This window comes from Schistocerca piceifrons, chromosome 4, assembly GCF_021461385.2.
Source record: "Schistocerca piceifrons isolate TAMUIC-IGC-003096 chromosome 4, iqSchPice1.1, whole genome shotgun sequence".
In the NCBI taxonomy this organism is placed as follows: domain Eukaryota; kingdom Metazoa; phylum Arthropoda; class Insecta; order Orthoptera; family Acrididae; genus Schistocerca; species Schistocerca piceifrons.
The window spans coordinates 568,028,554-568,042,682 of NC_060141.1; the positions used below are offsets into that span (position 1 = coordinate 568,028,554).

The window sequence follows — 14,129 nt, forward strand, 5'->3', positions numbered from 1 at the left end:
TCTTGAGGAAGAATGCAATCCCTGCAGAGACCTTCAGGCACCTCATTAAGGCTGCTTCCAGCAAAGTTCAGGCCGTCATAAAGACGAAGGTTGGACACACTGCGTACGAATGTTCACTAATAGGTGGCCCGGATGCACTTAATCAGGTACCGGGTGCTTATAAAAAAAGTGCAGCTGCTCACGGGGTGCCGCAATTATCGTATGGCAGTGAAACTTGTAGATATGCTAATGCATTGGGGCAGAACCGTTTACGCTGGTAAAAAATTAGTTTAAATTTTGCCGCCAGGTGCAAATCTGGCGCCGTACAGCATCTCGTCGACGCCTCCAGCGCTCATATTGAACAGTCTGCGTAGACGGCGGTTAATAATAAAATCAACATTATGCCTTTCGCACTTGTTTGACCTTTTCTGTCCACGCCCGTGCCTAATCCACTACATATGGAAACTTTTCTATACGTCTTTCTTGCATTCACAGCCTGAGGTTTGCATCTGGTGGCCAAAATTGGAATAAATTTTTTCCAGCGTTAATCGGTTACACATTAAGACATTAGAATATCTACCAAGTGTCGTGTCGTTGCCATACGATAATTATAGCACACACTGGATCTCTGTGAGTAGCTGCACTGTAATTATAACCACCCAGTACTTTGGATAATTTTCTAATATCAACATTTTCGTTGTCGCTCAGTTCCCAATACGTGCAGTGGATGTGACTGACGTTGCACTGGAATGGCTTGGTACCTTGAAGTGTACCGCTGAAATGTGTTAACGTGTTGGACAAGCGGCGGCGCCGGGAGGGGCCCCATTTAACGGGCGGCTCACGTTGCGTCAGCAGCGGCAACGGCGGCGGCAGCGCCTGCCTCTGCGACGGGCAGGAAGTTCCCAGCGACGGCCGTCGCATCACGGATGCTGCAACTCTCCGGTGAAGCTGCGGGGACGAGACAGCATGATCCGTTAACCGATTTCACTTGCTCATGGCCATATCGCTGCTCTCGCTTTTCCTGTCTAGGTTATTTATTGCCTACCGCTTCCTTTTCTGAGTACATATAAAGGTGGTTTACACTTGTGCGCCTTGCGGGTAGACGCCGTGCGGCTGTAGCTTGCGTGCTTGCCCCACACGGAAGTAGTGGAGCCCAGTGCGAACAAAGCTGTGAACGGAATCACTCTCATACACATGCAACCTATACGCTCGCCTCTAGTTGGGCGTGAGACAAATACAGTCGCACGGCGACTAGGCGCAAGGTGCATAAGTGTTAAAGCACTATGATAACGTTATGTATCATACGCCTTATGCAGAGCAGGTTGGACAACATTATTTCACACAACTTATCATTCGGCGCCCCCCCCCCCCGGCCCCTCTCTCTCTCTCTCTCTCTCTCTTTACTCTTTACCCTCGTACACTTTGTAAATACACCGTTTATGTGTTTGTATGTTGGTAGCGCTATGTAGCGCTCTGTATTAAATCTGTGACTGCGCTGTGTGCACTCTGTGGCTGGTTGGAGTAGCAGTTGGAAGTTAACAGCGGTGATGGAAGTTGGAGGTGAACAGCCAGCAGTGATGGAAGTTGGGTGTCAGTAGTCAGCAGTGATGGAGGTTAGAGGTTAATGATTAGCAGTGTTGGAGGTTTGCATTATTACCGCGAGCGGACAATCTGGACGTGTGCAACTTGGAGATATTATTCATGATTATATAACTTTTGGAATTGGATGTCATGCACGATTATACAATTTTTGAACTGCTTGTGACATTATTAAAAAAAAAAAAAGCACTCAGTCTTCAGGCCACGAGTGGCCTACCGGGACCATCCGACCGCCGTGTCATCCTCAGCAGAGGATGCGGATAGGAGGGCCATGGGGTCAGCACACCGCTCTCCCAGTCGTTATGGTGGTATTCTTGACCGAAGCCGCTACTATTCGGCCGAGTAGCTCCTCAATTGACATCACGAGGTTGAGTGCACCCCGAAAAATGGCAACAGCGCATGGCGCCCTGGATGGTCACCCATCCAAGTGCCGACCACGCCCGACAGCGCTTAACTTCGGTGATCTCACGGGAACCGGCGTAACCGCTGCGGCAAGGCCGTTACCGACATTATTGAGGTAAAAAAATATATTGTTTGCTTTGCAAGAAAATCTTTCCTTTGCTAACCATACACCTATTAGTAGTTAGAGCCTACAGTAGTTAGAATCTTTTATTTAGGTGGCTGTATTGGCGCTTGCTGTATTGCAGTAGTTCGGGTAATGAAGATTTTTGTGAGGTAAGTTACTTATGATTGTATAGGTTATTGTTAAGATTTCTTCTTAGTCAGGGCCAAACTTTTGTGTTAATTTTAAAGCAGTCAGATCGCGTTACCGTTGAATATTGTGGGTGTTTAATGTATAGGAAAAGCTTGAGTTCTGTTAGTGAGGGCAATTTCAGTAGGTCAGTGTTGAAATGATAAGAATAAGTAAAGAGAAAGTGGGCTTACTAGGTACAGTTTCACTCAGCAGTTTAAGCAGGTCGACTTGCATTCAGTTTCACTCAGCAGTTTCAAAAATAAATAAAGAAGTTTCTTTTTACTTAATAATGTGACAAACCAGTTCAAAAATTATATAATCATGCATGACATTCAGTTCCAAAAATTATATAATCGTGAATAATATTCAATCTCCAAGTCGGAAACGTCCAGATCGTCTGCTCGCGCTGATAATGCAAACCTCCAACACTGCTAATTATTAAACTCTAACCTCCATCACTGCTGACTACTCACACCCAACTTCCATCACTGCTGGCTGTTCACCTCCAACTTCCATCACCGCTTACTATTAACTTCCAACTGCTAGTCCGATCAGCCACAGAGTCTCTTATGGAGCGGGCACAGTGCAGTCAGAGATATAATACATAGCGCTACCAACACACAAACACACAAACAGCCTACTTACAACTTTCATCCAAGTCAGTGTTCGTTGCTATAGTCAGATTAAAATTACTTGATAGGTGACCATCGCTCTCTTATAGGCGACATGCAAACACGGCGGGTCACTTCACAAATCTCGTTAATGTGTAACGCGGAAATGCGAAATGCTCTCTCGGCAGCTGATTTTAAGTGACCAATGATTGAAGTTTGGCAGGCGATACCTTTCGTAGCCGTGAATTTAAACTCATATCCTAACCTTACCACAACCTCTTGATGTGCAATGTATCCAAGAAAACAGCGGTCAAAAGTCTGCGGCAGAACTAAAAGTCACAATCGCTTTATTCACAGCGATTAAAGGTAACCTCTACGAGCAAACTCAAGGCAGAAAAAAATTCAGTTTCAGCACTAAAATGAAACTGTTTTTTCTCGGTATCATTGGTTATCTGAAACTATCTTCACGTTCGCTACACGAGCTGCCACGTTACCAACCGATGAGCAGTCCTCGTTGGCACTTGGTGGTAGATTGTAGGCAACACAGGCAGATTTCAAACGAAAAATGAATAATATGAAGAAAAATAAGAATAAATAAAAATGTCAATACTATAATGAAAATGGGGCGACGAAGTATTATAAATAAAACAATACATTTAAAACAATTAATTGAATAATAATAATAATAATAATGAAACTCTTTTGATTAGATTTAGAATTAAAAAAGGAATTCGTAACCTTTGATGAGATTCGAACCTATGACTTTAGATACGTAACCATTACGCTATGCCACAATCCTAGGTTAAGTAGCTATATTTATAACTGTCGTGGCCCAGTCGCAACGACGAATTGCAGCCTTCAGACGTTCGGCTTCACTCAATGTCATGAAAAGCTTATTTAACGTAACTCGATCTCTGTGATCATTATAACTCTATATATGACGCTAAATCATGTTTTGTGCTCGGGTACCCAGTAGTGTTTGGTTAGTGCTGTGCAACAATCGTGTGTATTTCATTACAACGTTGTGTGTGTTTGTTGTTGGTTTTGGTATGGTTATCATGTATGATGAAATACGAAATAAATGTCTCAGACCCATGAATAGGGATCCAAAAACATCAAGAAACAGAGCCGGACAAGGAATTGGAAGTCACGTGACCAATTGTTGTGGCAGTCTGGCAACGGCGAACGGTTCGGGCGTGACGTTGAGCACTCGGATTGGGAGAATACAGCTCAAAGGCGTGAACTCTTAACTACCAAGTAATTTTAATTGGACTGTTATTGCAGTGCGCACTGTATACAAATCTCGCACTTTCGGTGCCCCCTCAGCTTGGCACTCCAAGCTGTCGCCACTAATCGTGATACGTCCTGAACTGAAATCTTAACTGTTCAGACGCCTCTGGCGCCCCTCTCACCTCAGCGTCCCAAGCGTCGACTCTTGTCGCTTGGGCCTTAAGCCGGCCCTGGTCTTATGTAACTGATGGTCAGTTTCGTAATACTATTGTGCTGCACATGATACGAAAACTGTTACGGCCAGATCATAATCTGTGTTTTATCGAGAATCAGTTTTTACGGTTCTGATCACATCTGAAAATCAGGAAAGAGAGGGCTGAGCTAACACAACTCTCAAATGAAAAGTATGAATATAAGAGTTCCTCAGCCTAGTGCCTTAGGATCGTGACTTTTCCAGACAAAGTTAGACAAGGGAAAAAATTCTCTTTTTGGCAATCACAGCCATATTTTAATTACAGATACAGCAAAGGAACGCCTTGTACAGAAAGCAATTCAAAAATCTGAAGGGTGCTTACTAGTAATGAACTTCAGTCAACTAAAAATGAAAATGAAGAAACAAAAAATAGCACGGATTTCACCCTAAAGAGGGAAAGTAATACAGTATATGCACTGAAGAGCCAAAGAAACTGGTACACCTGCCTAATATCGTGTAGGGCCCCAGAGAGCACGCACAAGTGCCGCAACATGACGTGGCATGGACTCGAATAATGTCTGAAGTAGTGCTGGAGGAAACTGACACCCTGAATCCGTAAGAGTACGAGGGGGTGGAGACCTCTTCTGAAGAGCGCGTTGCAAGGCATCCCAGATATGCTCATGTCTGGGAAGTTTGGTGGCCAGCGGAAGTACTTAAACTCGGAAGAGTGTTCCCTGAGCCACTCTGTAGCAATTGTGGGCGTGTGGGGTGTCGCATTTTCCTGCTGGAATTGCCCAAGTCCGTCGGAATGCTCAGTGGTGATCAGACAGGATGCTTACGTAGGTGTTACCTGTCAGAGTCGTATCTAGATGTATCAGGGGTCCCATATCACTCCAACTGCACACGCTCCACATCATTATAGAGCCTCCACCAACTTGAACAGTCCCCTCCTGACATGCAGGATCCATGGATTCATGACGTTGTGTCCATACCCGTACACGTCCATCCGCTCGATACAGTCTTAAGCGAAACTCGTCTGACCAGGCAACATGTTTCGAGTCATCAATAGTCCTATGTCGCTGTTGACGGTCCAGGCGAGGCGTAAAGCTTTGTGTCGTGCAGTCAGCGAGGGTACACGAGTGTGCCTTCGGCTCCGAAAGCCCATATAGATGATGTTTTGTTGGATGGTTCGCATGCTGACACATGTTGATGACCCAGCACTGAAATTTGCAGCAATTTGCGGAAGGGTTGCACTTCTGTCACGTTGAACGAATCTCTTCAGTCGTCGTTGACCCGTTCTTGCAGGATCTTTTTCCACCCACAGCGATGTCGTAGATTTGATGTTTTACCGGATTTCTGATACGGTACACTCATGAAATGGTCGTAGGCTACTTCAGAGATGCTGTGTCCCATCGCTCGTGCACCGACTATGGCTCCACGTACAAACTCACTTAAATCTTGATAACCAGCCATTGTAGCAACAGTAAGCGATGTAACACTGCGCCAGACACTTGTTGCCTTATATAGGTGTTGCGGACGCATGCCTATACCAGTTTCATTGGCGCTTCAGTGTATATGTATATGATAATTCCATACATTGTTTAAAATAGTAATTTTTTTACGGATTATTACTGACTGTCAGTTGAAAGAGTACTCAAACATGCTAGCAAAATTTGACATTGTATTATGCCCTTCAAGTTCTATCATCAGTGTGAAACAGCAAGTGTTGTACTTTTTTGGGAGTTAAATGCACAAAATATAGACATAATTTTCAAACTACAGGGAAATGTAATAAGAATAACAACTAAAACAATAATGGGACTTAATGTAAAGATATGTTTAAAGAATTGAGGATCGTAACTGCATTTTCTGAGTACATCTACCAATCCAATATGCACATTAAGAATAACAGGCACACATCAAAAAATGTTTTGCATCACCTTGGTTCCCAGAAATCCTGAAGATAGACGTTGACTGTGGATACTGATTCACAGACTCAGTCTCGTTGACTCTTCAGAGATGTCACTGAATCCGCACAAAGATGTAAACATCCTTGCATGAGCAGCGCCTATTAGACGGAGGGGTCCGACTGCTGATCAGTTCCAGTCATTCCACCGGGAAGAAGGTACACGGTTCGTGTTGTCTGTAGTTCAACCATGCCTAGACGATCAATGCCGCGGTTCGATCGCGTCCGCATTGATATTTTGATCCAGGAAGGGCTCTCAAAAAGGGAAGCGTCCAGGCTTCTCGGATTGACCCAAACCGATGTTGTTCGGACATGGAGGAGATACAGAGAGACAGTAACTGTTGATGACATGACTCGCTCAGGCTGCCCAATGGCTACTACTGCAGTGAATGACCGCTACCTACGGTTTATGGCTCGGAGGAACCCTGTCAGCAACGCCACCACGTTGAATAATGCTTTTCGTGCACCCAAAGGATGTCGTGTTACGACTCAAACTATGTGCAATAGGCAGCATGATCAGCAACTACACTTCCGACGTTCATGACGAGTCCATCTTTGGAACCACGACACCATACATAGCGGTACAGATGAGCCCAAAAACATGCCGAATGGGCCGCTCAGGATTGGCATCATGTTCTCTTCACCTATGAGTGTCGCATATGCCTTCAACCAGACAATCATCGGAGACGTGTTTGGAGGGTAACCCAGTCAGGCTGAATGCATAGACACACTGTCCAGCGAGTGCAGCAAGGTGGAGGTTTCCTGATGTTTTGGGGTGGCAATATGTAGGGTCAACGTACACTGCTGGTGGTCATGGAAGGCGCCGTAACGGCTGTACGATATGTGAATTCCAGCCTCCGACCGAAAGTGCAAACATATCGGCAACCTATTGGCGAGGCATTCGTCTTCATGGACGACAATTGGCGCCCCCATCGTGAACATCTCGTGAATGACCTCCTTCAGGATAGCGACATCGCTCGACTAGAGTGGCCAGTATGTTCCTCAGACATGAACCTCATCGAACATGCCTGGGATAGATTGAAAAGAGCTGTTTATGGACGACGTGACCCACCTACCACTCTGAGGGATCTACCCTGAATTGCCGTTGAGGAGCGGGACAATCTGGACCAACAGTGCCCTGTTAAACTTCTGGATAGTATGCCACAACGAATACAGGCATGCATCAATGCAAGAAGACGTGCTACTGGGTGTTACAGGTACTGATGCGTACAGCAGTCTGGACCACCACCTCTGAAGGTCTCGCTGTATGGTGGTACAACATGCAATGTGTGATTTTCATGAGCAATAAAAAGGGCAGAAATGATGTTTATGTTGATCTCTATTCCAGTTTTCTATACAGGTTCCGGAACTCTCAGAACCGAGCTGATGCAAAACGTTTTTTTGATGTGTGTAGGATATTACAAAAAATTCAAAACAGTGTTTTGTACCAGGCAATCAAACTGTCTAATAAATTGCCCAATGATATTAAAGGTCTAACTAAAACCAACATATTTAATGAGGTAGTTGTGGTAAATCTCTTAATTAGTACACACTAAACTGTAAAGGATTGCTTAGTTAACACAAAGTAAGAGCCGGCGAAAACGTGACATCAATGAATAGTTAAAGATTCCGCTATTCCCCAACATACACTCCTGGAAATGGAAAAAAGAACACATTGACACCGGTGTGTCAGACCCACCGTACTTGCTCCGGACACTGCGAGAGGGCTGTACAAGCAATGATCACACGCACGGCACAGCGGACACACCAGGAACTGCGGTGTTGGCCGTCGAATGGCGCTAGCTGCGCAGCATTTGTGCACCGCCGCCGTCAGTGTCAGCCAGTTTGCCGTGGCATACGGAGCTCCATCGCAGTCTTTAACACTGGTAGCATGCCGCGACAGCGTGGACGTGAACCGTATGTGCAGTTGACGGACTTTGAGCGAGGGCGTATAGTGGGCATGCGGGAGGAAGGGTGGACGTACCGCCGAATTGCTCAACACGTGGGGCGTGAGGTCTCCACAGTACATCGATGTTGTCGCCAGTGGTCGGCGGAAGGTGCACGTGCCCGTCGACCTGGGACCGGACCGCAGCGACGCACAGATGCACGCCAAGACCGTAGGATCCTACGCAGTGCCGTAGGGGACCGCACCGCCACTTCCCAGCAAATTAGGGACACTGTTGCTCCTGGGGTATCGGCGAGGACCATTCGCAACCGCCTCCATGAAGCTGGGCTACGGTCCCGCACACCGTTAGGCCGTCTTCCGCTCACGCCCCAACATTGTGCAGCCCGCCTCCAGTGGTGTCGCGACAGGCGTGAATGGAGGGACGAATGGAGACGTGTCGTCTTCAGCGATGAGAGTCGCTTCTGCCTTGGTGCCAATGATGGTCGTATGCGTGTTTGGCGCCGTGCAGGTGAGCGCCACAATCAGGACTGCATACGACCGAGGCACACAGGGCCAACACCCGACATCATGGTGTGGGGAGCGATCTCCTACACTGGCCGTACACCACTGGTGATCGTCGAGGGGACACTGAATAGTGCACGGTACATCCAAACCGTCATCGAACCCATCGTTCTACCATTCCTAGACCGGCAAGGGAACTTGCTGTTCCAACAGGACAATGCACGTCCGCATGTATCCCGTGCCACCCAACGTGCTCTAGAAGGTGTAAGTCAACTACCCTGGCCAGCAAGATCTCCGGATCTGTCCCCCATTGAGCATGTTTGGGACTGGATGAAGCGTCGTCTCACGCGGTCTGCACGTCCAGCACGAACGCTGGTCCAACTGAGGCGCCAGGTGGAAATGGCATGGCAAGCCGTTCCACAGGACTACATCCAGCATCTCTACGATCGTCTCCATGGGAGAATAGCAGCCTGCATTGCTGCGAAAGGTGGATATACACTGTACTAGTGCCGACATTGTGCATGCTCTGTTGCCTGTGTCTATGTGCCTGTGGTTCTGTCAGTGTGATCATGTGATGTATCTGACCCCAGGAATGTGTCAATAAAGTTTCCCCTTCCTGAGACAATGAATTCACGGTGTTCTTATTTCAATTTCCAGGAGTGTATTTTCACCGTCCAGTGCATGTACTGTGGTGGAGAGCACTAATCTTTTGTCATCTTCCTGTTCTCAAAATCTCCACCATCAGTAACCTCATGTTGAAATAGTCATCTTAGCAATAGCCTATAGCGAGTCAACTAAACCACGGGTATTTAAGTCGACTTCACTTGCTCGATGACTAGCTGTTGTTGATGTCTCATGTCTCATACAGACTCGGTGACTTGATAGCACTGTGCTTGCGAGTCCGATAATTTGGGGCCAGTAACGTGATATCGATTGCTTGTGATCGGCAAAATTTTCAAAGAACGTAACTGCATGGCGAAGCGAACTGAATAAAAAGAAGTCAAATAAATGTTTGCCTGGACAAACTAGCCCAACAGTGCTTAGAAAAGCCTTGCGCATTTCCGTTAGTTCAGTCAGCGGACTTCGGGCAAGTGAGAGGGAGCATAACTTTGTTTCTCAGGAGGCGAGAGTCACTTTATAAAAGTCACTCTATAAAAGCCACCTATTAGTATGGAGAGTAACCGCAGTAACAAGTACAAATCTTGGGTGAGCTGAAAGTGACTATCAAGTGATGGTAAATCGAAAATGATAACTGAAACCATTCTTTATCCATGTCATCACAATGTGAAATGTGAACACAATCGTGAGTATCTTGATACCACATCATCACTGCCCATCATTTGACATACCTCAATTAGGCACTGTAATACATCTTATTTGGAAATCGTTGAATTCGTGTTACACTCTGACTCAAGTGTGTTGTTACGCCATATGATGCTTTGAACGTGCTCCCTCCCCCCCCCTCCCCCCCCCCCCCAGAAGGTATCGCACCATTTCCAAGTTTTAGGGTACCGTACGTCAATCGGCAAAAACGGAACCCTTATGGGATCGTTTTGTTGTCCGTCTGTCTGTCTGACTGTTTAAAACACTTTTTCTTAGGAACAGGTAGGCGTTTCAAGCTGAAATTTATGTCACATACTCAGGTGTACGGTCTCCTGTCGCTGTAAAAAATTGAAGCTTCTAAGTCAATACAATCAAACGATACGGCCATTTATGTCACATGTTTTGATACTCGCAAACTCACTCTTCAAAGCCTACAGTGTACTTCCCGTTGACCGAGAATCATGAAATTTGGCAAAAAGGAATGTTTCACAGTACAACCAAAGGAAAAAAAACCGAAAACTGGAAATCTGTAATTATAATCACTCGAAAATCTATTTCTTCGTTTCTTATCTGACTCTCTGTTTGTTCGTCCGCCTATGAAACCGCTTGTTCTCAGGAACGGATAGACATATCAAGTCAAAATTTATGTCAATTACTAAGGTCTGTAGGCCACTGGTGGTGTAATAAATGTAAACTCCTAAGTCAATGTATAAAACCTGCGGTCATTTAGGTTGCACATTTTGATACTAGCAAAATCACTCATCAAAATTTACGAGGTACTTTCCGTTGACTTATGATCGTAAAAATTGTCAAGAAGCTAGGTTTCACAGTACAACCAAAGAAAAAATCCGAAATGCGTAAATCTGTAATTATCTCACATGAAAAAAAATGTCATTTGTTATCATACTGTCTGTCTGCCCGTCCGTCTATTAAGACCATTTTTTTCTCAGGAACAGGTAGATGTATTAAGCTGCACTTTATGTCACATATTAAGGTCTACGGTCCCTTGGCGATGTAAAAACCTGAAGCTTCTAAGTCATGTAGTCGAAGGATGCGGCTATATATATATATATATATATATATATATATATATATATATATATATATATATATATATCACATATTTTTATACTCGCAAACTCATTCATTAAAACCTATACCGTACTTCTGCTTGACGAAGGATCATAAAATTTGGCAAGAAGAAATGTTTCACAGCACAAGTAAATAAATAAAATAAAAAAATAGTTAATTTGTAATTATATCATACGGAAAAAGATTGTTTTTTTTCATTTGTTATGTGACTTCAAACTTCATATTAAAACCTCCTCGAAGAGGCAAAAATGGTCGAGATTCTCTGTTCCCAAAATGGATGAGCTGTCTATATAAGTGATTAAGTTTATAGAGAACCCTCAGAACTAGACTCCTACAGGTATCTGGCAAATTTTTAAAAATTTGTTTTAATTTCGCAGTTTTTCAGGTGTGCCCTTTTTGTTAAAAATGTTCACTTTCAAAATTATTAATCAATGTCTGATGCTAATAGGCATCAGCCTCAGGGCAAGATGAGAAACGAGATCATCAAAAGAAGAACACGGGTAACACACCCTCGACGGAGCCACCAGCCTGAAATACCACTGCCCAAGACTTCAATAGGTGAAGCAATGAGAGAGCTCACCAAGAACCTGGGGACACACAAGCAGCCATGGAACCCCGGGAAAAATGACTCGGTGACATCAGCAGGACTGCTATAACAACGTGGAATCTGAGGGCACTGGAAATAGTGAAGTGGAAGAATACGTTAACAGATCTTCACTCAGTAGCCAGCCGGAATGGCCGAGCGGTTCTAGGCGCTACAATCTGGAACCGTGCGACCACTACCGTCGCAGGTTCGAATCCTGCCTCGGGCATGGATGTGTGTGATCTTCTTAGGTTTGTTAGGTTTAAGTAGTTCTAAGTTCTAGGGGACTGATGACCACAGAAGTTAAGTCCCATAGTGCTCAGAGCCATTTGAACCTTTTTTTTCACTCAGTAATAGCTGGATAATGGCTAAGAAGAAGGAGAGGAGAGATGAGAAGAAGAAGAAGCTGTAACGTCCCATCGGTTAGTGAGTAGTTAAAAATGGTTTAAATACCTGTGAATATCTTGCCTTGGTGTCCCTCGACGACTGCATACATGCGCTAAAATATGCTTGTTCAATAAATACAGGATACCATAATGGATTTCACTACAATGATGTAGGCCACAACGTAGATTTATTCGCTTCAAAACCTGTATCTTATGAGCTCATGATAAATCTTCGGTGTAATAAGCCTCGTTGTTACTACTACAGTTAACCGATAGTGTCACATACTACACTGGCGATATTAAGTAGTCCAGATGCAGTAATTTGATAGAGATGCGTGTGTGAGGTATATTGCACTGTTCAACACCAATACTCAACAAAGTACGAATATAAAGTCACATATCGTTCTGCCTTTTGCGATATTAAATCAAACTGTTTAAGTCTCCGAAATAATCCGTCACTTTACTGTTCTAATACGCTGTTTTAGTCAATGTACAACACACGAGTTGGTCTATTGTAAATCCAAGCCTGAATCAAGCACCAAGCACTTATCTCAACTGTGTGCACAGATCTGTCCTCTGCCCTAACAATACTCGAGGCAGTTTATTTTTACTCTTCCTACAATGTACTATTGGTTATAATAGTGCAAAACATAATTTATAGTATGAAATAGTTTTAAAGCATTATCAAACACTCTATAATATTCCCTACCTTGCTAGAACAAGTTTAAGACATTTTCTAAGCACATAAAAATCACATTAATACTGAAATTGCAGAAATAAGCATTCTAACAATGCTAAACGACCAACTATCTATATTTTGTTAATTAGGCTCGAGATTTAATTCCTACCATTTACGGATGATAAGATCGAAATATATATTTTTTTATCGAAACATTTTACATATATTAATATTCTGAATCGATTTTGTTTGTTTATGGTACAAAGGATATTGTAACTACTATTGTTTGGTATAGTTATTACTCTTATGAAGGAATTTTTCCTATTATCGAAAAGTAATTGAATTTAATTATTTCTGGAGATATAAGAGTATTGATATAGTAATACATAATACAGAGGTGATAATCATAAGACCGGAATGTTAAAAAGTCTACAGCACTTCCTGTTATACGACTAAGTTGTAATTTTGTGTCCATACACAATGTGTCCCCATTCTGTTAGGAATCTTGTGTAAAATTCCAAACAACAATGCTGTCTTAGTAGGAGTTGCAGCATTACGATCTTCGACGTTTCCACAAGAGCTGTGTAGAAGGCCAAAGAAATAGCTGTAGCAGACGTCCTGGTCGCACATGTAAGAGAACGTGGCTGATACTCGTCGGAAAATGGCGGTGGAGCAGCGAGGCAAAATCACATTTTGTGCTAAGGTTTTTGTTTCTGGGCGAGAATTTGACCAGAATACCAAGGGGCAGGTTCATGATTGCGTCTCCATGACAACGTGCCAGTTCTCAAAGCGAAGATTGTGCACGGGTTTTTGGCCAGCAAACGGATCACTCGCTGGATTTGGCCCCGGCTAACTTCTGGTTGTTCCACGAACTGAAGGTGGCAATGAAAGGGCCCGTTAAGACGCAATTGAACATCCAACAAAATTTACTGCAGTACTAAATTCAGTTGAAAAAAAAAAATCTAAATTATTTAAGACAGAGGATCCAAGCGTGTGGGAGACAGAGTAGAGAGGGGGGAGGGGGGACTCCCACATTTGCTGCAGGATTAAGCTCAAATTCGAAACTGCGTGTTCCAGAATCACACAGATCAGGATTTCAAAATAAAATTAATTGCCATTTTTCTTTTAGCACCGTATTTTTAATTAATTATGAACGTCTTTATGATTCAGAGAACAAGCACAAATTATTTTGTAAACGTATCAGGAGACTTCACTTCTTTGGAATTCGCCTCCGTCATTCGAGGACTGCGTGTTTGACTAACATGTGGTGGACCAAGGTTCAATTGCCGGTACAGTTAGGGATTTTTCTGTGGTGGGAGGATCAGAATTGGATACACTCAGCATCGAGAGACCAATTAAGGAGCTAGTTCAATTAAAAGTAGAGATT

At 43.9% G+C, this 14,129-nt stretch overlaps 1 pseudogene; it reads right to left on the reverse strand.

Annotated features, from left to right (window-relative positions):
- Window positions 1–1,965: 1,965 nt before the first annotated feature.
- On the reverse strand, window positions 1,966–2,083 carry LOC124796759 (annotated as a pseudogene).
- Between the last annotated feature and the right edge of the window lie 12,046 nt (window positions 2,084–14,129).